The 24859-nt window shown below is 38.7% G+C and overlaps 1 long non-coding RNA gene across 1 annotated transcript in view; it reads right to left on the bottom strand.

Annotated features, from left to right (window-relative positions):
* The window catches only part of LOC141286592 (uncharacterized), a 45815-nt gene extending 22355 nt beyond the window's left edge, over positions 1–23460 (bottom strand). Inside the window, exons 1-2 of the long non-coding RNA XR_012339302.1 lie at positions 23245–23460; positions 23039–23131 (exon numbers count right to left, since the gene is read on the bottom strand). This is a non-coding gene — a long non-coding RNA (uncharacterized lncRNA). The remainder of the gene's footprint in view (positions 1–23038; positions 23132–23244) is intronic.
* Positions 23461–24859: the final 1399 nt, after the last annotated feature.

The raw sequence follows: 24859 nt of genomic DNA, 5'->3' as shown, positions 1-24859 counted from the left end.
TTCATCGTCAAACTTTGAGGTGGACCAGTCCTGTTAGAGGGGTGTTTTATTTTAGCAGTAAGTGGAAATCATGACCGTATGAAGGACATCATGGATTCTTTGAAGTATCAGGCCATTTTGGCAAGAATTGTGATGCCTTTAGTGCAAAGACTGAAGCTGAGGATCAATGGACTTTTCTTCAGGACAGTCATCCCAAAGTATACATCCAAAATTGACTTATGCTTGGTTCAGGGATCAGTTATGGAATGTACTTGAGTGGCCTGTTCAGTCTCCAGGTTTAATTTTCATTGAAAACATTTGGTTGAATTTGAAGAAAGCAGTGGCAAAGTGAAAACCAAAGATTATCAGTGATCTCAAAGCTTTTCCAGGTGAGGAATGGGCCAAGATTGCAGTAGAGAGGTGACAGAAGCTTCAAAGCACTTACAGGCAGCGTTTATTGGCGGTTTTAAAGAATAAAAGATTCTGCACAAAATTTGACTTTTATGGGTTGAATAATTTTGAACATGAACATTTAGAGCCAATTTGATTTTTTTTTTTATTATTCATCAGCTTCCGTTTTCAGAATGATTCAAATGTGTATTTATACATTTCTCTAATAGTGTACTGATGCCTTTGTTGAGTTGCTTTTACAAAATTGTGTTCTCTGCAGCAAAAATGTTTTGCAGGTCAAGGGGGTTGAATAATTTCGATTGCAATTGTATATATATGAATATTTTTCATAGAATCACGTGACACTGAAAATGGAAGAAATGGCTGATAAAAATTCATTTGCTGTTCTTTTAAACCTTTTTTTCATTAAGAATGCTGAAAAAAGAATCACAGGTTCCATATAGACTTGAGATATGGCTGTATATGGAGTGTGATATTGCGTTCAACGGTTCAACGGCACGAGTATGTAAATACATGAACAAAATAACAACCGAGTGTCCATAAAAGCCCTCTTTTGTGCGAACTATTCCTTCCGCCACAGATTCAAATCAAGGTTTGACGGTTGGTCAGCTGAGCATAAGCTTCGTTACTAATTCCAAAATGTCACTTTAGAACTAGTAACGAAGGATATTTGAGTTGCTTCATTGAAAGCCTATTAAAACCTCACTGTATAATGTATGAGTATTATGAGAGAGAGATGGACTGAGCGAGTGATTAATGTACCTGCATCTGATAGAGCATTCATTATTCATATTCATGATGATATGACATTAGTTTGAATGTTTACTGAAGAAAGCGTTAATATCCGTTCATCTGTTATGGGTGATTTTGCTGCTCAGTGCATTTATTCGAAACCTTGCTAAAGTTATTGTTTTGACATTGTTTTGACATTATTTTAAAATATATGTATTTTAGCTGAAGTATATATATCAATACTGTGCCAACAAAATAAACAACTTGTATGATTTATTTTCAAACAAAATTTGTTCCTCCATAAATGTTCAATACAAACGTATACAGTTTTCTGCAATCATACACTTTGGGCACAGTAAGAATGATTTTTTTTTTCTTAGGGTGTGCCTTTAGCCCTGTTGTACCCTACATATTTCCACTGAAAACATATATATCTTACATTTTTGGAATAGACAAAGTATGTTTTTGAATGACTTGTGAATGGAATTTATATTGTTACTTTTAGCATGTGGAAGGGCACTGCCACCTAACGGCTATTATTGGCAACAGCCCTACTATTAACTATTATTATACTGTATTGTTCTCTCTGATAACCTGGATAGAACACCTAGTACAAAAAGTCACTTCTCTCCACCGCAAATATAGTAGGTTTACTAATTATTTTTTACTCAAAATGTTTCTCACTGGTATTTTATGAAAATTCATATCTATCATTTTCACCCTTCATCTTGGGGATGGAGCACAATAATTTAAAGTACCCTGGCTGAAAGTGTGCGCACAGAAAAAGTGATTTTACATGCATCTGCATCTGGTTGACAGATAAATTATGGTTGATCTGTCAGTCAGATAAACCGAAATTTCAATATTGTTGTTACAATGAGGTTATTTTAACTTTATACACCTAGTTTAACTACACTGTTAAAGAGGGCAATTTTTACCATTCAATTGAAGTATGTGCATGCATTTTAGACACTTTGTTTTTGCTCCTAACATGCAATAACTGTGTGCTTCTATCAACCGAGTTTTCTATTTACTTAAACTGAGTGCTCTGGTAATATCATGACCTATTTCAGGATCTGTCAAAATGATGATTTAAAATGATAGCTCACATTCACTAGAATATTCAAACGATGTTGCTGATTCAAAACAAATTACTTCCCGGCAAAGACCTATACTTAAGGCAGAACTGTCTGTTCCTGCCTGAAGCAGGGTTCCACCCTGTCAAATGCCAGCTCGCCCTCTTTCTCTATTGACACCTTTGACTTTTCTTTTTTTTAATATACTTTGTACTTTTGGTGAAAAATGAATGTATACTTTATTTATTTATTTACTTGTATTTACTTTATTTTTATTCAACTCAAGTAAAAGTACCACAATTTAATTATACTCAAAGTAGAAAATAATTAAAAAAATGTATTCAAGTACTGTAACAAAAGTATTTGTAATTAGTTACTTTCCACCTCTGAGAGGAATTTTTTAAAACAATATAAAACACCTGTCAGCAGAGTTTTGTCTGACATCTAGACATGCCTACTAGTTAACATCATGATGGTACTGTTTTTATCATAAAATTATGTCAAATAAATGTTGCTGTACAGCAAAACTTTTAATGTTTTACCACAACAAGAATAGCAATGTACAAGATGTGCAAGATATACTAGTCACTACTTAAAAAAAAAAATTTTAACCACATTTAAAAATATTTTGACGCAAAAACTCAAATATTTTCCTTTTAATCTATTAGTTTGCATTGCTTGAACATCTATTTTAACTTCACATATAGCAGGTCTTTGAAATTCTGGTGGCGTGGGTATATCGTTCCCAAAGCGTTTAACGCAGCTCGACGTTCCCGAAGGGGAACGACCTCGGGTTTTGTATGAAACCCTAGTTCCTCGAGGGAATGAGACGCTGCGTCGCCTTCCACAATTTCGGCAACCCTGCAGCGCTCCTGGTGGCAGAAGCTGCCGGCTGCATTCACCGCATGTGCTTTATAGTTTCCTGGTTCATGACGTCACCCCGTCCACGTCTGTAGTATCTTGAGATACTCAAGAAAGGAAACACAGCAAAGCCAGAAATTCCTGATGGTCACTTTATTGAGGACCCATCTCAGCAGCAAGACAAACACAATTAAGCATGGCCATTGTCTACCTGGCACTTCTTCTTCCCACTTTTTAAATAGTGCTCAGTCCCATACCATTTGCCACCGCCCCCTGCTGGACAACTCCCATTATACATCTACCACATTCCTTCCCACTTACTGTAAGTTAAAAAAAAAACCTTTCTCCAAATAACCACATGGGCGGAAGAACATTAAGTACCATACAACAAAATACAATACATATTACCCTATCACTTTCTTCTTTTCTCTTTTTTTTTCCTTCTTTCCTTTTTTAAGTCCTTAAAACGTGCTGGTAGTTTCGGTTCTCTCATTGACCGTCGTAGACCCTCAGTCGGTATAATTTCAGGCTTTTTTACTTCTGCACTTGATGTCCCTTCAGGCATAGTATAAGCACTAGATAACTCTGGCAAGGGTCTAACTGTACATTCAGTTTGCAAATTTCTAAGCTCCTTTCTCTCAGGAGTAACAGCCACAGTTGGTATTGTGGAAGTACTGGGTGATTGTGGCACTTGAACCTCAGTATTCTGAGACACAACATCAGCATCACATAACTGAACATCCATGCTCGGTGGGTAATCAGTTACTTCCCTTTGTTGGCGCCTAAATAATTGATCTACATGCCGTCGCACTATTTGAGAATTTCCCAAAGCTACTGTATAAGATACAGGTCCTGTAATATCTTGAATTACTCCCTGCACCCATTTTGGTCCATACCCAAAGTTGCGGGTATACACAGGATCTCCAATTTGGAAATAGCGAGATTTCACATGTTGATCATGATACTCTTTCTGAACTTGTTGTTTCATTTCCATTTTGCCAGTGAAGTCAGGATGTATCTTGTCTAAAGTGCAACGCAATTTTCTGCCCATCAGCAATTCAGCAGGAGACAGTCCAGTTACAGACTGGGGTGTAATACAATAAATGAACAAAGCTCTATGTAACTTGGTCTCCAGCGTATTCCCAGAACTCTTTTTCATTAGGTCTTTGAAAATTTGAACTGCCCGTTCTGCCAAACCATTTGATGAAGGGTGATGTGGAGCAGAAGTGACATGGGTTATTCCATTCTTAGACATAAATACTTTACTTGCTTCACTGACAAAACATTGGGCATTATCAGACACTATCATCTCAGGAATCCCATGTACACTGAAACTTCTTCTCAAACACTCCAAAGTAGTAGCTGTAGTTGCTGAAGTTACAGGATAGGCATCAATCCACTTAGAATGAGCATCAATGATTATTAAGAACAATTTACCTAGGAAGGGGCCTGCATAGTCCATGTGAATTCTCCTCCATGGTTGCCTGGGCCACTCCCATGGGTGAAGTGGAGCCTTCACAGGGGCTTTCCGTTGTTCTTGACATACAGTACAATCTCCTACTCGAGTTTCAATATCAGCATCCAGATTCGGCCACCATAAGTAGCTCCTTGCCAATCCTTTCATCTTGGTCATACCTGGATGAGACTGATGTAACTGTTCCAACAAATCCGAACGTCCCTGTTCTGGAATAATGACACGGGCGCCCCACAGCACACATCCATCCTGAACACTGAGCTCTTGTTGTCTCTGTTTATAAGGTGCAAATTCCTGGGCCTCACTGTGATCAGGCCAACCTTTAAGCACATACTCACGCACTCTTGATAAAACAGGATCTTTAGTAGTCCAGTGCTTAATTTGCTCTACAGTCAGCAAAGGACCAACTATGCTATCCAACATCAAGATCCGCTCTTCCTCAGGTTCTTCCTCAGAGTGTTGTGCAACAGGAAGATGACTGAGGGCATCAGCATTACCATGATCTTTACCAGCTCTCTAAGAAATTACATATTCATATGCTCCCAATATCACTGCCCACCTCATAATTCATTGAGATACCATCTGAGGTACAGCCTTTAAATCACTCAGTAAACTGAGTAGAGGTTTGTGGTCCGTGCAGATTACAAATTTACGACCATACAAGTATTTGTGGAATTTCTTTACTCCAAACACCACCGCCAACCCCTCTTTCTCTAGTTGGGAGTAGTTCTTCTCTGCGGCTGTTAGGGTTCTGGATACAAATCCAATAGGTCTTTCTGTTCCATCATTCATTCGATGTGCAAATACGGCCCCCACACCGTACGCGGAAGCATCACAGGGAAGGATAAGGTCCTTCTTTTCATCATAGTGGATCAACACACGGTTAGATTGCAACAACTCTTTAGATTTCTGAAAGGCTTTTCTTTGTTCTTCTCCCCAACACCAACAACCATCTTTCCTCAAAAGCTTATGCAAAGGAGCAAGCAGTGTAGAAAGGTTTGGAAGAAATCGGTTATAAAAGTTCAACAAACCCAAATAGGCTTTCAGCTCCGTCACTGATGTTGGTGTTGGTGCTTCCTGTACAGCTTGAACTTTCTCTGGAACAGGATGAATCCCGGTGGCATCCACTTTATGTCCTAAAAACACAACCTCCTTTTCCATGAACTTACACTTTTCCCTTTTCAGCCTCAATCCCGACTCCTCCAGCCTCTGCAGCACTTGATCCAGTGTCCTCAGATGTTCTTGATCATTTCTTCCTGTTAACAGGATATCATCTAAATAAACTGTGACTTTTGGAATATCCTTCAAGAGTCCTTCCATAGTTCTCTGGAAAATTGAACTCACTCCAAATGGTAAACGTGTGTACGTAAACAAACCTTTGTGAGTATTTACCGTGACATACTGTTTAGATGTCTCATCCAACAAAATCTGTTGATATGCATGACTCATATCTAACTTGGTGTATTTCTCACCTCCAGATAACACTGCAAACATGTCCTCCATTCTGGGAATGGGATACTGCTCCAATGACGATTCCCGGTTAACAGTCACTCTATAATCTCCACAGAGTCTCACCGATCCATCGGGCTTCAACACAGGCACGACTGGAGCTGCCCATTCTGAAAACTTCACAGGCTCAATGACACGTTCTTCAATCAGTCGATCAAGTTCAGCTTCTACTTTCTCTCTCATGGCAAAAGGTAATGAACGTGGTTTGAAAAAACGTGGCTTTGCCCCACTAGCTATGTGAATCTTGGCTGTAGCTCATTTTAATTTCCCCAGTTCTTCTTTAAAAACAACTTCACTTTTCTTTAAAATGTCTTGCAACCTCTCTGAGCTTGTTTGGACTTTATTTACCTTTTCCCAGCTAAGTTCCAACTCGGCAAGCCATGATCTTCCCAACAAGTTAGGACCAGCTCCTGCCACCACCACCACTGAAAGATCTTTCATTAATCTGTTGTGCTTTACTTGAACCTTGCTGGTTCCCAGAACTTTCACTGACTGGCCTGTATATGTCTTCAAATTATGAGAGCTTGGTTTCAATTTAGGCAGTTTCTCTGTAACTTCCAGTTTGCCATATTCCACCTGTGATAACACAGTTACACTACATCCAGTGTCAATTTCGAATTTTACAGGACACTCAAAGTAAAACTTGAGTAAAAGGAGGCACAGGAGACTGGGCTGTTTGTATACTATACATGGTGAAAACTTCTTCACATTGCTCTTCCTCTTCCTCCCGTAAATAATTAGCCCTCTTTGCCTGCTTTCCTCTCTCCCATTTCAAAGTTTTCTTGCCTTTGTGGCCATCAGTTTCTTGTGGTCTCATTCTACATACTCTTTTCACATGTCCAATTTTACCACAGTTATAACATTTTTCTGTGGCAAATTTACAATCTTTTGGCATATGGTTAATTCCACCACACCGATAACACATTCCTGCCCCTTTTGAATTACTTCTTTCTTCAGTGTCCACTTTAAAAACAGTAGTACTCACACGATTTCCTTTTTCTCTGTGCAGATCTGCCATATCCTTATTAGCAGTTTCAATAGCCTGAGCTTTCTTCAGTGCCGTTTCAAATGTTAATCCATCCTCAGCCAGTAATCTACGTTGTATGCTGTCATCATTAACACCACACACTAATCTGTCTCTCAGCATAACTGTGAGTGTGTTTCCGAAATTACAATCTTGTGCCAGTTTCCTTAATTCAGCCACATACTCTACTATGCTTTCATCAGGATGTCTGTTTCTTGAATTAAACTTCCACCTCTGAACTATTTCACTTGGTTTTGGATTAAAGTGGTTCTTCAATAAACTCACCAATTCTTCAAAACTCTTTGCACCTGGTTTCTCTGGACTCAGCAAATTCCTCATCAGTGTGTATGTCTGCGCTCCAACACAACTCAACAATATGGCTCGCTTCTTCTCTGTGTTTTCAACATCATTTGCCACGAAGAAATGATTCAATATTTCACAATACTCTTCCCATGATTGTGACTTACTATCAAATGGTGTTACAGATCCAACCATTCCAGCCATTGTTTCTTCAATCATTTCATGTGGTAGCAACTTGTTTCAATCAGCTTAGCCACTTAGCATCCTGCTTCTCACTTGCTTCTTTGAAATAGTTGTGTCATCTTTATTTGTCTTCATTTAACTTCATCTCTTTGTTTATCCTCGTCGCCATATGTAGTATCTTGAGATACCCAAGAAAGGAAACACAGCAAAGCCAGAAATTCCTGATGGTAACTTTATTGAGGACCCATCTCAGCAGCAAGACAAACACAATTAAGCATAGCCATTGTCTACCTGGCACTTCTTCTTCACAGTGATGTAACGTTTGATACCGAAGCTTCGAAGCTTGTATCAAAAAAACAAAACATCTCGCAGTGAAGCACTGTACCGGAGCTTGATTCGTTTTGCCATAACCACGTGACCTGTGACGTCCAAAGCTTCGTTTTCGCACACAACCACATGACTGCTTCATATTCTGATTCAAATAACGAGTTTCAAGTGTCATTCGCTTTTTGTTAAGAATAAACATAATACGAAAAAATATGTACATGTGTAGTTTTGTGCATGTTAATTTTGTAGTTATCCTTGCTTCACAAGCACTTCTAATTAATAATACTATTAGTCAACTTAACAGTTAATTTACTTTGGAAATATATGCCTACATAAACCATGCTTATACTTTTATAATTTTATAAAAAAGTTTATTTACAGATTAATTCAAGTAAAATGACATTTTTATTATTATTTTTATTTCTGCCGGTTTTCATAGCACAAACTGATGTATTTGATGAAACTGTCCAAAATCGCTTTGAGATCTGGGACGCAAAGGCAACTTTTTCCACCTTTGACCACAAGATGTCATTAGTGTGCAACGTGTTGAAAAGCTTCGAGTAATGAACCTTTTTACATTACAGTTGAGGGGAAAGCCTCAGTGCTTCGAAAAGCTTCATTTTCCCATCACTACTTCTTCACACCTTTTAAATAGTGCTCAGTCCCATACCATTTGCCACCGCCCCCTGCTGGACAACTCCCATTATACATCTACCACACGTCACAACGCACTTTCCTATTGGACGGATTAGACACATGGGGCGAATTCCAAACGGCTATTTTGCGCCCTTCAAGGGCACTTCTAGAAGGGGACGCCATTTGTAGGGACGTTCCAAACGAAAGTGAGCAACTTAATCCCTTCACGAAGGGCCCTTCCAGAAGGCCGTTAGCGAAGGGAACATTCCATGGTCACTTCACGGAAGTGATTTCTGTTAGTGATCACGTTTGCGCAGCGTTGTCAAGGTAACATTTCGTCAGTCATTCCCTTCGCCAAGGGAGTTCCAAACGGTTAAAAGAGACAGAAATGCCCTACTCCCTTAAAAGAACTCACTTCAAAGGGATCTGCCCTTCGGAGGGAGTAGGGCGTAGGGATGCGCACTTCCATTTGGAATTTGCCCATGATTCAGAGCGTGGTCACGCTGGAGGCGTTCCCAAAGCGTTTGACGCAGCGTCTCGTTCCCTCGAGGAACTAGGGTTTCATACGAAACCCGAGGTGTTTCTCATCAAACGTTCTATCTAATCAAATGCTCTCTAGAGTCCGTAGTGTCCAGCCCCCTACACTATAAATAGATGCTGAATGTACTGCTGAGGTCGTCACTTGTTCACAGTGTTAGTGTTTTCTGTTTTCTGTTAGTGTTTTCTGTGAATGGCATGTAGTGCGCAATGTACGCAATAGAGAACGATTCAGACAGTGTAAATGTGCTTTAATTCCATTGGGGAAAATGAGGTCTTGTTTCACGTTGTGTCACGCGAACCGTGGCAGCGCGCATAGTCTACTCCGGATTTGTCTCCGGTCCAGAGACGCAATAACACAGAGCAGATCATATACGTTCATATGTGCGATCGGCATGTATTAAACTACACAGCCTCAGCATGATTATGATCACTATTTTGGTTTAGCAAGAGTTTCAGGCCCCGTTTACACGAAGGGAAAACGCAGATATTTCCCTGCGGTTTGGCCTCTCATTTACACGAAAACCCCGTTTTTATCACAGAAAACGATTATTTCTAAAAACTCCGGCCAAAGTGGATAAATTAGAAAACGCCGTTTTCACGTTGTAGTGTGGACTGTGAAAACGGAGGCTTTTGAAAACGATGACGCATATTTATAGTCATGTGACGCATATTGTACCAATAGATATGTTTACACCAGTAATTGTGCCTGTGCTATTCACACACTGCTGCTAAAGAGATTTACCTTGTACACTCTTCAAATTACAGTCCTAAAATGATGACGGAAAATTTACTCACAGTTGCTGTCCTGCAAAACATGACGACAACTGCTTTTCAGATAAAATATGAATGAGCGTGATATATAGAGCTTGGCCAACTACGTCACTGCGCGTAGAATTATGGGTAGTTGCCGCCATGTTTTATGTAACGTCGTCAGCCGTCAGTATTACAAGATAGTAGGCAACTATTAAAAAGAAAAAAAAAACAATGCATAGATCTGAGGAAAAGCTAAATCTTCCATACCGAGAAAAGCTTAATGAAGTGTCAAAGCTGAGGTATTTAGAAAAACTAAAAATAATCAACGGCTCGATCCTTATGAGCATAAAGAGTGGTGGACGATCTAAATGAGTTACCGCCTTAACGCACGTAACATTCCCAGATGGTGTTTTCCTACTTTGTTTGTAGTGTTATTTGCCGTTTTACCTACTGCATTGTTACCTGTGTTCTTGAGACTTAAAGTTTACAGCACTGTTACATCTTACACCTGTTGTGTTTGCACTATAGTAGTAGTGGAACTGAACTTTTCAATTTAGTTGATTCTTATGTTACTGTGAACTCTGCACATTTACATCAGTGTGTTATCCACAAATAAAGGGATATAGAAATGTTCGTGTTTTTTCAATTTATTGCTACAACGTGGTATGCAATATGCAAAACAGATAATGCTTGTTTAATGCTGCGTTCCAGGCAAGTCGTGCCAAACTGTCTGAGCGCATTTATTATTATTAACTTGAATGCAACGTTATATTGTCCTAAAGACTATTTTTCCACGATGTACCACTTGCATAAACAACGCACCGTATATCAGAGCTCGGAACTGGGAGTACGTTGATCTAACGTTAGTACGAGTTCACAGATGGGAAATCACTGGTTTGACTGCCGCTCCAGTGCACTTTCACCGGTAGAAGGCTGGAAAAACACGGGTAACGGGTTGCCTGAAACGCGGCATAACTGAAGGCTGTAAAACATTGTTTGTCTATGTATAAGTACACATACATGTGTATATTTTATACGTGTTATATCTATATCTATATATATATATATATACATATATTAGTAGTCAACATTCGAAGTGGATCAAAAAAGTTAAAGTCCTAAGACATGATTTTATGACAACTTTGATGAAAGCTTTCGATCCACTTCAAATGTTAACTAGTGTATATATAAATAATTTAAATTTTATAAATGTACATGTGTATATACATATAAATACACGCAATACATGAACATATTTACACAGAAAAGTTTATGTTGGATGACATTCCTTGAGAGCAACTGATTTGACAGCATTAATTTCTTAATTCATGGTTTCATAACAACGCTGGGGCACATATTAGTCAACTAATGCTTTTCCGTCTAACTGCTTGTACCCACGCCATGCAACGCCGTTTTGTTAACTCGGACACTTGGGATCTAAGGTGATTGTCCAAGGCTGGAAAGCTGGAAAATCAAACATTTGACAGTCGGCGTACATGCTGGTAATCGGTGAGACTGTGGCAATTAACAACACAACAATAGTTCACCAAAAATTATTATTTATGCAGAATAAAGTAGACTAAAACTTCACGATCACAATCAAACACAGTGTTAACCGCAGCTCCGTTACCTAAATTCCCAACATGCATTGCGTTGCTGACGTCACGTTCCCAGACTCTATAGACGCGTCAGTGGATAATGAGATATTTCCGTAAATTATCCCGCCAGAAGAATTGCGTGAAAACTTATTACGTCTGTATAAGTTTGGAGGCTTTACGCATGCGCAGTAAGGCGAATTTGCTGTTCTCCTACGTTTCAGTGTGGATGAGAAACTTTTGGAAAACGCTTGGAAACGCTAGTGTGGACGGAGAGCGTTTTAAAATGAAAACTCCGTTTTCAAATGTATCCGGATTAATGTAAACGTAGCCTCATATTGAATATGTGGGGTAATTTATTAGTCTGTGTCTGTCATAAGCTTACAATTGCGGCTTTACCGAGTTTAACGGCTCTGGCCCGAGCAGATATTAATTGAACGCTATTGGCTATTCAAAATAAGTGGGCGGGGCTGGGCGATATGTTTTTGTTTCAATTAAAAGTACGTCACCACATAGAATAACGCTGCGTGTTTCAAGGCACTAGTGGACCTTTAAACTCCAGTCGCGCAGATGGGGAACGTTGTAACACCTTGTAACAATATACCCCGCATTTATTAAACTATATGCTATTCTATGACATTAGCAATGCAATTTGCACTATTTACTTCTAACGATTTTGATAAGAAACAACAAGAAACAGGTGAATAAAGACTGCCAATCAATGTTTAATGTTCAGAAGTTATTATTTCAAGAAATGTAAAGCATTTTGGCTTGTTTATGTGTGTCGTGTCCTATGAGAGCTGTGTGTGGAGGGACGGGAGTGTTTTTTGAATGTCTAAATGTGTTTCATCTATTTTTCCACATTATTTTGAACTACTGTACAGCTGTGTGTTGCGATCAGGGCTGTTCCAAGCATTGTTGCGATGTGTTCATTGTCACACTCCAAAATTAGATTATTTTTATTTAAAAAAAAAAAAACGTAATTACTTCATTTTGAAAAGTTAACATGTATTTTAGTGACAAAATATTTTAGTTTGTTGTGTATATTTTTTCATTCGATCAGATAACATTTTAAGCTGTCATATGGTCATGTTAAAACGTGTCCCTCAGATGTTACAATGTACCCCGGGGCATGTTGTCACGTTTCACTTCCTTTCTTTTGAGGTAAATGACGAAAAACTTATACACTGTAAATATGAAACAAAGCGATATATTTGTACTACACAAGTGTGAAAATAATGTGAATAAAAAAATTGTACTCTGAACCCCAAGTGGATTTACATAAACCGCGAAATTCAAAAAGTGTTAGGTTGTGCCCCGCTCTCCCCTACATGTAACACAAACCAAATATAGTAGGTTCACTAATTATTTTTCACTCAAAATGTTTCTCACTGGTATTTTATGAAAATTCAGATCAATCATCTTCACCCTTCATCTTGGAGATGCAACAGATTAATTTAAAGCACCCTGGCTGAGAGTGTTAATTTGAGAGTGATACCTTTTAAACTACCTTTTTCTTCACTCATTTGCACACACATCCAAAGTGTGCGCACAGAATAAGTGATTTTACATGCATCTGCATCTAGAGTTCAAAGTCAAAAGAGTCAAAGAGTTCACATCAGGTGGTGCCAGCTGGTGGCAGAGAGTCCTCACTATACAGTGGCTGGGAGGGTTACTGCAAGAGGGAGCTGAGTCTTAAGTTTCTGCCTGAAGCGCAGGGCTCCACCCCAGTAGTTTGTAAAGTGCCCGTCAATTGCTAGCTCACTCTCTTTCTCTACTGGCACCTTTTTCTTTGTACTTTTGGTGAAAAAATAAATGTAGTGAAGTTGAATATTTCACTTTTATTCAACTCAAGTAAAAGTAAAAGTACCACAATTTAATTATACTCAAAAAAAGTAGAAAATAATTTAAAAATGCATTCAACTACTATAACAAAAGTATTTGTAATTAGTTACTTTCCACCTCTGAGAGGAATATTTTAAAACAATATAAAACACCTGTCAGCAGAGTTTTGTCTGACATCTGAACATGCATAGGTAACCTCATGATGGTACTGTTTTTATCATACAATTATGTAAAATAAATGTTGCTGTGCAGCAAAGCTTTTAATGTTTTATCACAACAAGAATAGCAATGTACAAGATTTGCAAGTCCATTACTTAAAATAAATAAATTAAATTAAATAAATAAATAAATAAATAAATAATAATTGCAACCACATTTTGACATGAAAACTAATTTTTTTTTCTATTAATCTATTAGTTTGCACTGCTTGAACATCTATTTTAAGAAATTATAATTTTCTCACAGAGGCAATTGTAACAATTTTCCAATAAAGACAAGACTATAATATTAAATTAAAGCTATGTGAACATCTTTCAATTTTTTGAAGTGAGATATTTCTTTATCTTTGACACATAAATACCAAAAAATATCTACTTGTTTATCAAAACAAATTTAATATTTTAAATAAAACATACATGTCCATATCCAAATTAATACTACAAATATTTCTGGACAGAATTTATAAATCTTCTGACTGTAAAAGATACAATTTACAGCTGTTAGACAGCCATATAATTTTATTCCATCTTTTAAGTTTAAACATTGTTTACTATAAACATGAAAACTAAAAGGCATTCGCGGTTTACTGGAAATTAGTGTACATATTCTTCTAATGGATCCACATATATTTGGATTTTGTCCAGCTCTCACACCTGCATTTGATACTGGTCTTCCATTAACTAGATAAAAATTATAATTAATATAATTATTATGAGCATCATTTACAATACTATTGACCTCACTGCGTTACCAATAACTTAAATAGCCAGCTACTCAGATAGACAGCAAAGACTCATTTTTAACCCATGACACATTGTTGGCAAGTTTTTTTAGTGCACCATAGCAATTGTAAAGAGACCCAGGCACAAAATGAAATTCATATAAACTTGAAAAGTCTTTCACAATATTCTAATTGTTTTTGATCCAATCTTTGCATGCCTGCACTTTTTCCAAACATTTAAACATTTCAGCTGTGTTTAATTAGTTGACTTTACCAAAGAATATTATCTCCGTAATCAATTATTGCCATAGACTGCTAGAATAAATAAAGTTTTGTTGGTCTTGCTGATTTACATGTTAAACCTCTTTTCTCAGATCTGTTTCCTGTTATTGTACAGACTGCACCTCCAAACAGAGCAGGTTTTAGATTATACTATTTGATTTTTACAGTAGGCGTATTATTTTTCAGTATTTATGTACAGGCTATATAATAGTAAATATAATTTCCGTCCTCCACTGCCACTTTTAAAAATAAGTTTTTCATGAGATGAATTTAAATAATTTGTCTTTAGCTTAGGAAAATTTTATACAAACCTAATGTACACAAGAAATTAGTAATGTAAAGATAAAAGGGTAACCCCATGAAGCATGAAGTGCTCTAAAACGTCCTGGTATACAGCTGCGTTGACCTTGGACCTCAGAAAACACAGTGGACCAACACCAGCAGATGACATGGCACCCCAAACCTTCACTGACTCTGGAAACTTTACCCTGGACCTCAAGCAACATGGATTCTGTGCCTCTCCTCTCTTCCTCCAGACTCTGGGACCCTGATTTCCAAAGGAAATGCAAAATTTACTTTCATCAGAGAACATAACTTTGGACCATTCAGCAGCAGTCCAGTCCTTTTTGTCTTTAGCCCAGGCGAGACCAGGCAAGATGCTTCTCCCTCACATTTTGAATGGGTTTTGTTTAGGGGTGGGCATAGATTATTTTTTTTAATCTAGATTAATCTAGATTAAATCTTGGAATTAATCTAGATTAATCTAGATTAAAATGGCTAATTTGAATTCTGATGAAGGCATTTTCAGAATATGTGTGCTATACCCAAATAATGACTAAAAGTAAGTCTTCGAGAACGGGCCAGGTGGCGCATTAGACCAGGCGCTCATCTCCTGTTTCCAAAATGCATCACAAACTGCTTGACAATTGCATTTACAACATAATGACCTATACAAACTTGTGTAACCAAGTACTTCTGCGCAAAAGGCTGCATGACGTGCGCGTTGCCGGTAAATACACAGACGCGCACGGGCATGGATTTCTCCGTGCTTCGATTAAACTGCGTTGCTTTTAGAAGCGTCAATTCAGTTGTTGCATATAATTTAATGTCTTTATTTCGGGATTATCAAAGTAAATTATAACTCAAACTTGAGATTTTACTGGGGCACAGCAGATTTTCATTGGGGCACGTGCCCCAGTAAAAAGGGTCTAACAACGCACGCACCTGCCCTGAAGCGGCTTCATAACTTCATGTCTGCACGTCTCATTTGATGTGGTAATTTCACAGAAGTTGAAGACTCGTTCCGCCTCCTACAGTGCAATTCGACTAGGTATACGCCATCCGCGCTAAAATATCAAAGTGAAAGTCATCATATTTTACGTAGTTTAGACCCAGCTCCCAACCCAACTTTGAGAATAGATTAACGGCGATATTTTTTTTATCGCCCGATAAGAGTCTCACGTTAACGCAGCACGTTAACGCCGATAACGGCCCACCACTAGTTTTGTTTCACAATTTTCTCCAAGGTGCGGCATCCCTATTGCTTGTACACTTTTTTTCTACCACATCTTTGTGCTTGGACACAGAGCTCTGTGAACAGCCAGCCTCTTTTGCAATGACCTTTTGTGTCTTGCCCTCCTTGTGCAAGGTGTCCATGGTCGTCTTTTGGACAACTGTCAAATCAGCAGTCTTCCCCATGATTGTGTAGCCCACAGAACTAGACTGAGAGACCATTTAAAGGCATTTGCAGGTGTTTTGAGTTAATTAACTGATTAGAGTGTGGCACCAGGTGTCTTCAATACTGAACCTTTTCACAATATTCTAATTTTCTGAGATACTGAATTGGGGTTTTCATTAGTTGTCAGTTATAATCATCAAAATTACAAGAAATAAACACTTGAAATATATCAGCCTGTGTGGAATGAATGTATACATTATACAAGTTTCACTTCTTGAATGGAATTGATGAAATAAATAAACTTTTTGAAGATATTCTAATTATATGACCAGCACCTGTATACATGGGCGACATTTGACTCTTGAGTCAGGGGGGGCAAGAAAAAAAAATCAGATGTAAGCATTAAAACAGTGCCCTACGGTATTGCAGCACATCAAAGCAGTCAATTAAAGCGCTGCACTTCAGCCCGGGCCGATGGGCCCTGACTTTTTTTTACACTCCAGGGCTACGGCTTCGGGCCAATTTTCAGGTCATAGTTCAGACCCGGGCCGGCATCGGGCCTGTTTTAGGCTTCTCCTTATTTTCATAATTTAGACATCCATCAATTATGGTGAAGAAAAAAAATGCCGCGCTGGTGGAAACAACACGAAACTTCACTTTCGCTTTCACTTTTGAGACCGACTCAGACACCGTTTAGTGTGCTTTAGCGCAGCTGAATCCGCGTTCAAGCGCACACAATAGGCTAAAACTCGCCCCAAGCACAGCAAAAAAATAAATAACAATGAATGTGTCAAGGAAAGAGTAAGGACATAAATGAATTATTTATTAATTAATTTGTGTATTCTGAGTCAGTGTCGCAAAGATCCTGACTCCCAATCTCCTTTTTGGACACGCCTTTAGAGAGAAATTCATCTTTACGGATTACATGAAAGAGTTTGTGCTTTTGATTTGTTTTATTTCGTTAAGTAATAATTTAAAGCTTTCTATAAATGTATTTATTATGTCTGTGAGGCATGCATTTCGCTTCATTTTGTTAAGCACTCCTGTTCAAGAACCAGACGGCAGAAAGCACATAATTATTGTTTTCTTTATTTTATAAAAATGCTGTAACGTTTCGATGTATTACTCGTACTTTGTGAGCAAAAATGAAGGATAATTTTAAATTGCTTCCAATGAAAAAAATGCAAGTGATCGCGCTGGTGCCTCGATGTCCTGCAAGCTTTAGCTTCCACTTTCTGCACAAACTATGCGCATACAGCGCACATTTATCTGTAACGTTTAAACTACCATTGTTTTATACTTGAACTGTTTTATATCTGTAGATTTCATTTTAGGCAAGTCGTGATGATTTGAGAAGGCAAACTGATCAAACAGACTATGATCAGTCTTCCGCTGGGCGCTGTTCGGTAAATATATATATATTTAACGAATAAAAAATGCTCCAAGCGTTTTTCTAAATTAGCTAAATAAAAAACGAAACTAAATATAAACATTTTGCCATTACATACAAAACTGAACTATTTTATAGCTGAAACAGTAAGTTGTTTTGGGAGAAGGGGAAAATATATTTTTATCCCGTCTATTGCTTCACCGTTATTTCGAGAATAAACCCAGCGTAAATATGCAAATGTCACTCCCAAAACATATCAGCTTGCATGTGCCGAAAAACGAAAGTTTCATACAATTTCTAAATGGATTATAGCCTGGAAAGTGCAAAGCACGCTCCCCTTATTATCACTAAAAGTTCATAGAGATCTCACAAAATTCCGTTATAATTAATAAAGCTCTCTAAACTACACAATTAATATTTTATTTACATCGCGTCTACACTCATAAGATGATTCACGAGCGCACAAAACGGCACTTAATAAAAACCGATCAGGCGCTTTCAGCAGTAAGTGAATTCTGACAAGTGTTTCTAATTGTTCGGAAACAACAGATATGTCTGTGATTGGCTACACTGCTCAACGCTGCAAAAACACGTTGGATAGTTTGCCAGATCTTCAATTGCTTTGCTTTCGTTTGAGGGTTATATAGCACCGTCTAGTTCCCAATTACAACCGAGCCTAAGCTTGGCTAAAGCAGTTGCAGCGGGGCTGTCGAGGATTCCATGACTAACCACAGGGGGGGCAACTGCCCCCCCTTGCCCCCCCCTAATGTCGCCCATGCCTGTATATACATTTACACATTGTTAGCAAGTTTTTTTAATGCACCATAGCAATTGTAAGGAGACTGTAAGAAACCCAAGCACAAAATTACATTTATATGAACTTTAAGCCTTTCACAATATTCTAATTTTTATTGATCCAATCTTTGCATGCCTGCACTTTTTCAAATATTTAAACATTTCATCTGTCTTAACTAGTTGACTTTAACAAACACTATTATCTCCATTATCTAGCGTACAGGTAGAATAAATAAGTTTTTTTAGTCTTGCTGGTTTTCCTGTGAATACATTTTCTCAGATCTGTTTCCTGTTATTTTACAGTCCATCTATATATTTTGTCTAGCCCCCCATAATTAATGCAACTGCATAACAACTTAAAGTCAAGCAGTTCAAGTGAATATTCAAGTAAGCACTGAATATTTGCAACACTAATTTATTACTACGGCAGTAGATTGCCTAGTGATGGTTAACCTGTAATATTGCAGCACATGGTGGATTAAAGCTTTAAATTGTTTGGTACTCCCTGTCCGTCTCCTTATTTAAGACTGCACGCCCTGTGCAACAATTACAGTTTTTCTTGATTGCTTTGATCTGGTTAAAGAAACTACAATCCACTCAGTTTTCATCGTCGCTATTTCAGTAGAGCAGAAGACACTTCTTGCAAACGTGTTAAACCCTTTCTCATTGGATTGACACATTTTGCAAAAGGTGGATTGACACCTTTTGCAAAACAGTTAACACGGATGTCATTCAAGCAGTCCAAACTCCATTGTTTTAACTATGGTAACCAAACAGACACCATCTATTCCTAAAGGGGGTCGCACACCGGACGAGAAACACAGTGCCGTGTCGCGCCACGTTTTTAAAGTTCAAACACATAGTTTTCTATGTGTTTAGTTTTCAGCATGGATGGAAGATTTCTAAGGCAGATGAGAGTGAGAGTAAGAGATAGAGGGGTCAGAGGAAGAGGAGGACAATATTTACAGTATTTCAGTTTTCAGACATGGTTTGAAAAAAATGAATGTCATGGAATCAAGAAAAAATGCATCAAAGTATTTCTTATTCTGGATCCAATTCTTTGCAAAAAGGCAAATTTGACACAGGCTATATAGAAAGACAACAAATGGCACTGGCAATAGGCTACAATGACAAGCAATGGTGCACTGATTCACATTGAGTTCTGTATTTTATATTTAGTTGTCCATTGTGTAATGATTGACTGAAAGAGCTCATATACTTGTTTGCAAATTGTGTTGTTTGAAGGCTAAATTTGCTTTTGTTGCATATTTTAAATGTTTTGGCACGGTTAGAGCCTTTTGCAAACAAAATGTGTCATTTTGACCATAAGTGCCACTGTTTAGGCCTATGTGTTAACTGTTTTGAAAATATGAAGTTTGATTGACAGCTGCATCAAAGCAATCAAGAAAAACTGTGAAACTAAATGCAGAACAAGACATGGCGTCAGAAGAAAAGTAAATAAAAAATGGATTTTGCAGGTGTACCATCACATGAACTGGGAATCGTTTAATTTACCCGATGCATGGCGTAAGTCAGACAGCAATGCAAAGCTCATGTTCACAGCTCCCCTGCAAAAAATGGAGAAGACGGAAAGTGCAGTTATTTGTTCCTGTGGATAGGAGAAAAAGGAAGAGATATATAGGAAAAGATTGCATCGCGTTTGGCATTCCCTCTCCGCGAGTGTGGGAGAAGCTGCTGAGCGCTGGCTCCGAGTTAACACTAGACAAGGCCATGGATATAGCCAAATCGCACAAAGTTGCACAAGCTCAGCTCAAAATGTTCACAAATGGCACATGCAATCCCCATGATCAAGTAGTGCACGCTGTCACCACCCAGAGAGAGTCACAGAAGCAAGCAAAGAAAGCTGAAATGAAAGCTTTGCATCGCAACAGCAATGGCAGAAGTTGCAGTTACTGAGGCAACCAGCCTCACAGTCCATCTGAGACATGCTCTGCTAAACGCAAACAGTGTGGCAAAGGTGGGAAACGTAACCACTTTGCCAAAGTTTTTCGAGGATTCAGTCTCGCAAAAGCCAGGTGACAAAGAACAAGCATTTGCGGACATATTACTAGGAGTAGAAGAAACTGAAGTTAGATTCAAGTTGGAAACCGGAGCACAGGTAAATGTCATTCCATTGCACACATTTGATAGACTGAAAGCTCAGTGCAAACTCTCACCGATTAAACAGTCTCACTGGATATGGTGGTCAACAGTGTTGGGAAGGTTACTTTGGAAATGTAATAGGTTACAGATTACAAGTTATTTGATTTAAAATGTAATAAGTAGTGTAACTTTTCAATTACTTTATAAAAGTAATGTAACTTATTACTTTTAATTACTTTTTGATTACTTTTCTAAATTTGGAATATTTTCAACTGTTATTCATTTTGAAACATTTAAACCAGGCAGAGTTAATCTTACAGTAGCACTCAACATTGATTATTGTCAGACTTTTCAAAATTATTTAGACACGAAACACTGATCTGAGTTGAAATATTTGAACGCAAAGCTTCCATGAAGAAATCAGTTGCTAGCAAATGGCAAGTTCAAATTAGACATTTTAGGTATACAGTGCAGTCTTACCAGTTTTCTTACACAACATTTCACCACATAAATAATTAAGGAAGTAGTACTAGTTTGTTATCTTATGATCCATTACAGTGTACAAAAAAAAAAAAAAAAAAAAAATGGCAGCAGCTGCGTTTGTATGAAACAACAGAGTGAGTCCACGATACCAGGATGACGGAATTAAGAAATTGTCCACATAATATTGAATTAAGCTTTAATAATTTATTAGCTAACCAAACACAAAGCTTCCGCCATCTTTTTATGCCGTTTATTGTGAAAGGACAGTAGAGAGATGACAGGAAAGAGCTGGGAGGAGAGAGGGGAGCAGGATCGGCAAAGTACCTCAAGACGGGAATCAAACTAGGGTCACTGTGAGTGCAGTTGCACTATATGTCATAACAAGATCATAACATTAATAACATCATAAGAAATAGTTTAATAGCTGTGATACTGGGTTTGAAATTAAATGTTTGCATAGTTATGACAGGAAACACGAGCATCTAACAATGCCTTGGAAAAAACAAAATCTTAAAAAATAAAGTTTATTTATAAACCAAAATAGGAAATAAAACAGTTATCGAATAAGCATGTGTCCTATTCTGTGTCCTAAACTCCTGAAACATTGGTGTCTCATTTTAGAGCAGTCAATGCAATTTATGAAAGAATTAAATTAAATCTGTAAGTGGGGGTGAGTGTGTGAAAAAATTCAGATGTAATCCCCTTTGTAATCGCTGGCATTTTTCAGAAGTAACTGTAATTTAATTACACATATTTTCTCAGTAACTGTAACTAATTACAATTACATTTATTTTGTAATTAAATTACATAATTCCGTTACATGTAACTAGTTACTCCCCAACACTGGTGGTCAAGTGCTCACAGTAAAAGGGACATGTGCTTTGCCATGAAGATACAAGGACAGAGAAACACTGATGAACTTTTACATAATCAACATGCAAACACCGCCCGTGTTAGGTCTAAAAGCATGCCTGGACCTGGATTTAATTAAGCTAGTGCTCTCAGTAAATGCACTTAAAGAGGACAAGTCTATCATGATGGAATATGCTGACGTATTCAACGGAATTGGATTATTTCCAGGGGGATGCACAATCCATCTGACACCTGATGCAACTCCAGTTGTTTATCCTCTGACCCTACGTGACAGACTGAAAGAAGAGCCGCAAAATATGGAGAAACAAGGAGTCATAGCAAGGGTAATGGAGCCCACAGACTGGGTAAATGCACTTGTAGTCGTGGAAAAACCAAGAACCCGCAAACTCAGAATATGCTTAGATCCACGTGACCTCAATAAAGCGATCAAGCGTCCACACTACCCCTTACCAATGATAGAAGACATCACGCCCAAGCTAATGGGTGCAAAGTACTTCAGTGTTTTAGATGCCCGTTCAGGTACTAGGCAATAAAACTAACAGAAGAATCGTCCAAGCTGACGATATTTAACACTATATTTGGACAATACAGATTTCGACGTCTCCCATTCGGCATCATTTCAGCTTAGGATGAATTTCAACGCAAAAACAATGAGACATGCGAAGGTCTAAATGGTGTCTTTGCGATTGTCGATAATATTCTGATTTACAGACGAACCAAAAAGGAGCATGATGACAACTTGCACGCGATGTTGCAAAAGGCGTGAAACTCTACCCTGAGAAAAGCATTGTGAGTGCCACTGAAGTTCGCTACTTTGGTCACTGCTTATCTGCTGACGGAATCAAGCCAGACCCTGAAAAGCTCTCAGCAATCAAAAACATGGAGCCACCAAAGAGTAATGGAGAGCTCGAAACAGTCCTGGGGATGATAAATTATCTGTCCAAGTTTGTGCCCTGCTTATCGGACATTAATGCACCACTTCGTCAACTGCTTAAGCAGTCCAGCGAGATCATATGGGATTCTCAGCATGATGACGCATTCAAAAAAATGAAAGACCTTATAACTAAGGAACCACCGCAACTCTAAAGAATGATTCTACATCTCCAGAAATATTACATCACCATCACACACCGGCCAGGAAAGGAGATTCTGGTGGCAGACACCCTCTCTAGAAAGTCCATAGAGACAGAGCACGGCAATCTCAGTGATGGAATGGACATGCAAGTTCACGTGGTATACAAAAGCTTACCAGTCAGTGACACAAAGCTGCAACATATCCGTGCTGAGACCGAATTAGACAGCCAGCTCGTCCAGCTGAGGCAAGTGATTCTGGATGGATGGCCTGGAGAGAGGAAGAAATGCCCAGCAGACATCAGTGATTTCTGGAACTTCCGAGACGAACTCTCATTGACCAACAGAATCATTCTCAAAGGTGAAAAAAATAGTCATACCCACCTCACTCAGAAAACAGATGCTCACACGCATTCACGTTGGTCACATGGGCATAGAGAAGTCAAAGCAAAGAGCACGAGATATGTTATTCTGGCCAGGAATGTGTAAACAAATAGAACACATGGTCGAAATATGCAATACTTGCCTGGAACAACGTCGTTAAAACACTAAGGAGCCCATGATTCCTCATGAGGTACCAACCAGACCATGGCAGGTAGTAGCTTCAGACCTCTTCACCTGGAACCACGAAGAATACATGGTTACAGTAGACTACTATAGCAGATTCTTTGAACTGGACTAACTCAGCACCACCACGTCCGCCACTGTCATCAGCAAACTTAAAGTGATTTTCGCGAGACATGGCCCAGAGAAATTTGTCTCCGACAGTGGTCCACAATACTGAGGCAAGGAGTTTGAAGACTTTGCAAAGACATGGGGTTTTGCGCACACCACCACCAGCCCCTATTATCCCCAGAGCAATGGCCTGGGGGATCGCTGCCCCTGTGAGAGAATGGAATCTAAAATCTGGTATGGGCTGTCAGAGAGGAATGGACACTTTGTTCTTATATTAAGTGCCATGTGGTAATTTTTTTTAAATCCAGCATCCTCTGTGTTTATGCTAGAGTAATGTTTTAATTATTTAAGTATATACACTGCAGTGACTTAATGTGTTTTTTTGTTTTGTTTTGTTGTTCTTTGGAAAAAGGGAGATGTAATATTCACATAAGCACTGAATATTTGCGACACTAATTTACGACTAAGGCAGGAGATTGCCTAGTGATGGTTAACCTGTAATACTGCAGCACATGGTGGATTAAAGCTTTAAGGTACTCCCGTTTGGTACTCCCGGTCTGTCTCCTTATTTAAGACTGCATGCCCTGTGCAACAATTAAAACTAAATGCAGAACAAGACAGTAAGAAATCTAGAATCTCATCCAATATGCCCCATTTAACCTGAGATCTAGTATGTACTTAACCCTGAATGCAGATTTGCTAATGAATAAAATTATTTCAGAGTAAGTCAGAATAAAATCGAATTTTACTATTTATTTATCAGTCAGGTAAAGATGTAATTGTCACGTGGAAAGGTGCTGAGAGATGAGGTCAGGGTCCAAATGCAGGGGAAGAAATAATTTAATAAAACAAAACACAAACCAAACACAACAAAATCAAAAGGCCAACACGGCACAACACAACTAGAACGCTCTACAACTAGAAGAAGGCACGTACCTGGGTTTTGCTGAGGGGCCTCGGAGCGTCCAATATCGCCTTCACCTTGTTTTCTTGGGGCCTAACGAGTCCTCTTCCCACGGTGAAACCCAGTTACTTTGCTTCGCTCATCGCTAGGTGGCATTTGCGGGGGTCGGCGGTTAGGCCCGCCCGACGTAGCTCGGACAGCACCCTGCGGAGTCGCTCTAAATGGTCCTCCCATGCCTCCGAGTGGATTACTACGTCGTCCAAATAGGCCGCTGCGTAGGTTTGGTGGGGGCGGAGGATTACATCCATTAGGCGTTGAAACGTCGCTGGGGCTCCATGCAGGCCAAAGGGAAGGGTCCGGTACTGCCAGTGCCCGGAAGGGGTCGAGAAGGCGGTCTTGGGCCTGGCCTCCGGCGAGAGG

The sequence above is a fragment of the Garra rufa genome, chromosome 15, assembly GCF_049309525.1.
Source record: "Garra rufa chromosome 15, GarRuf1.0, whole genome shotgun sequence".
NCBI lineage: Eukaryota > Metazoa > Chordata > Actinopteri > Cypriniformes > Cyprinidae > Garra > Garra rufa.
This window is presented reverse-complemented; position numbering and strand designations above follow the sequence as displayed.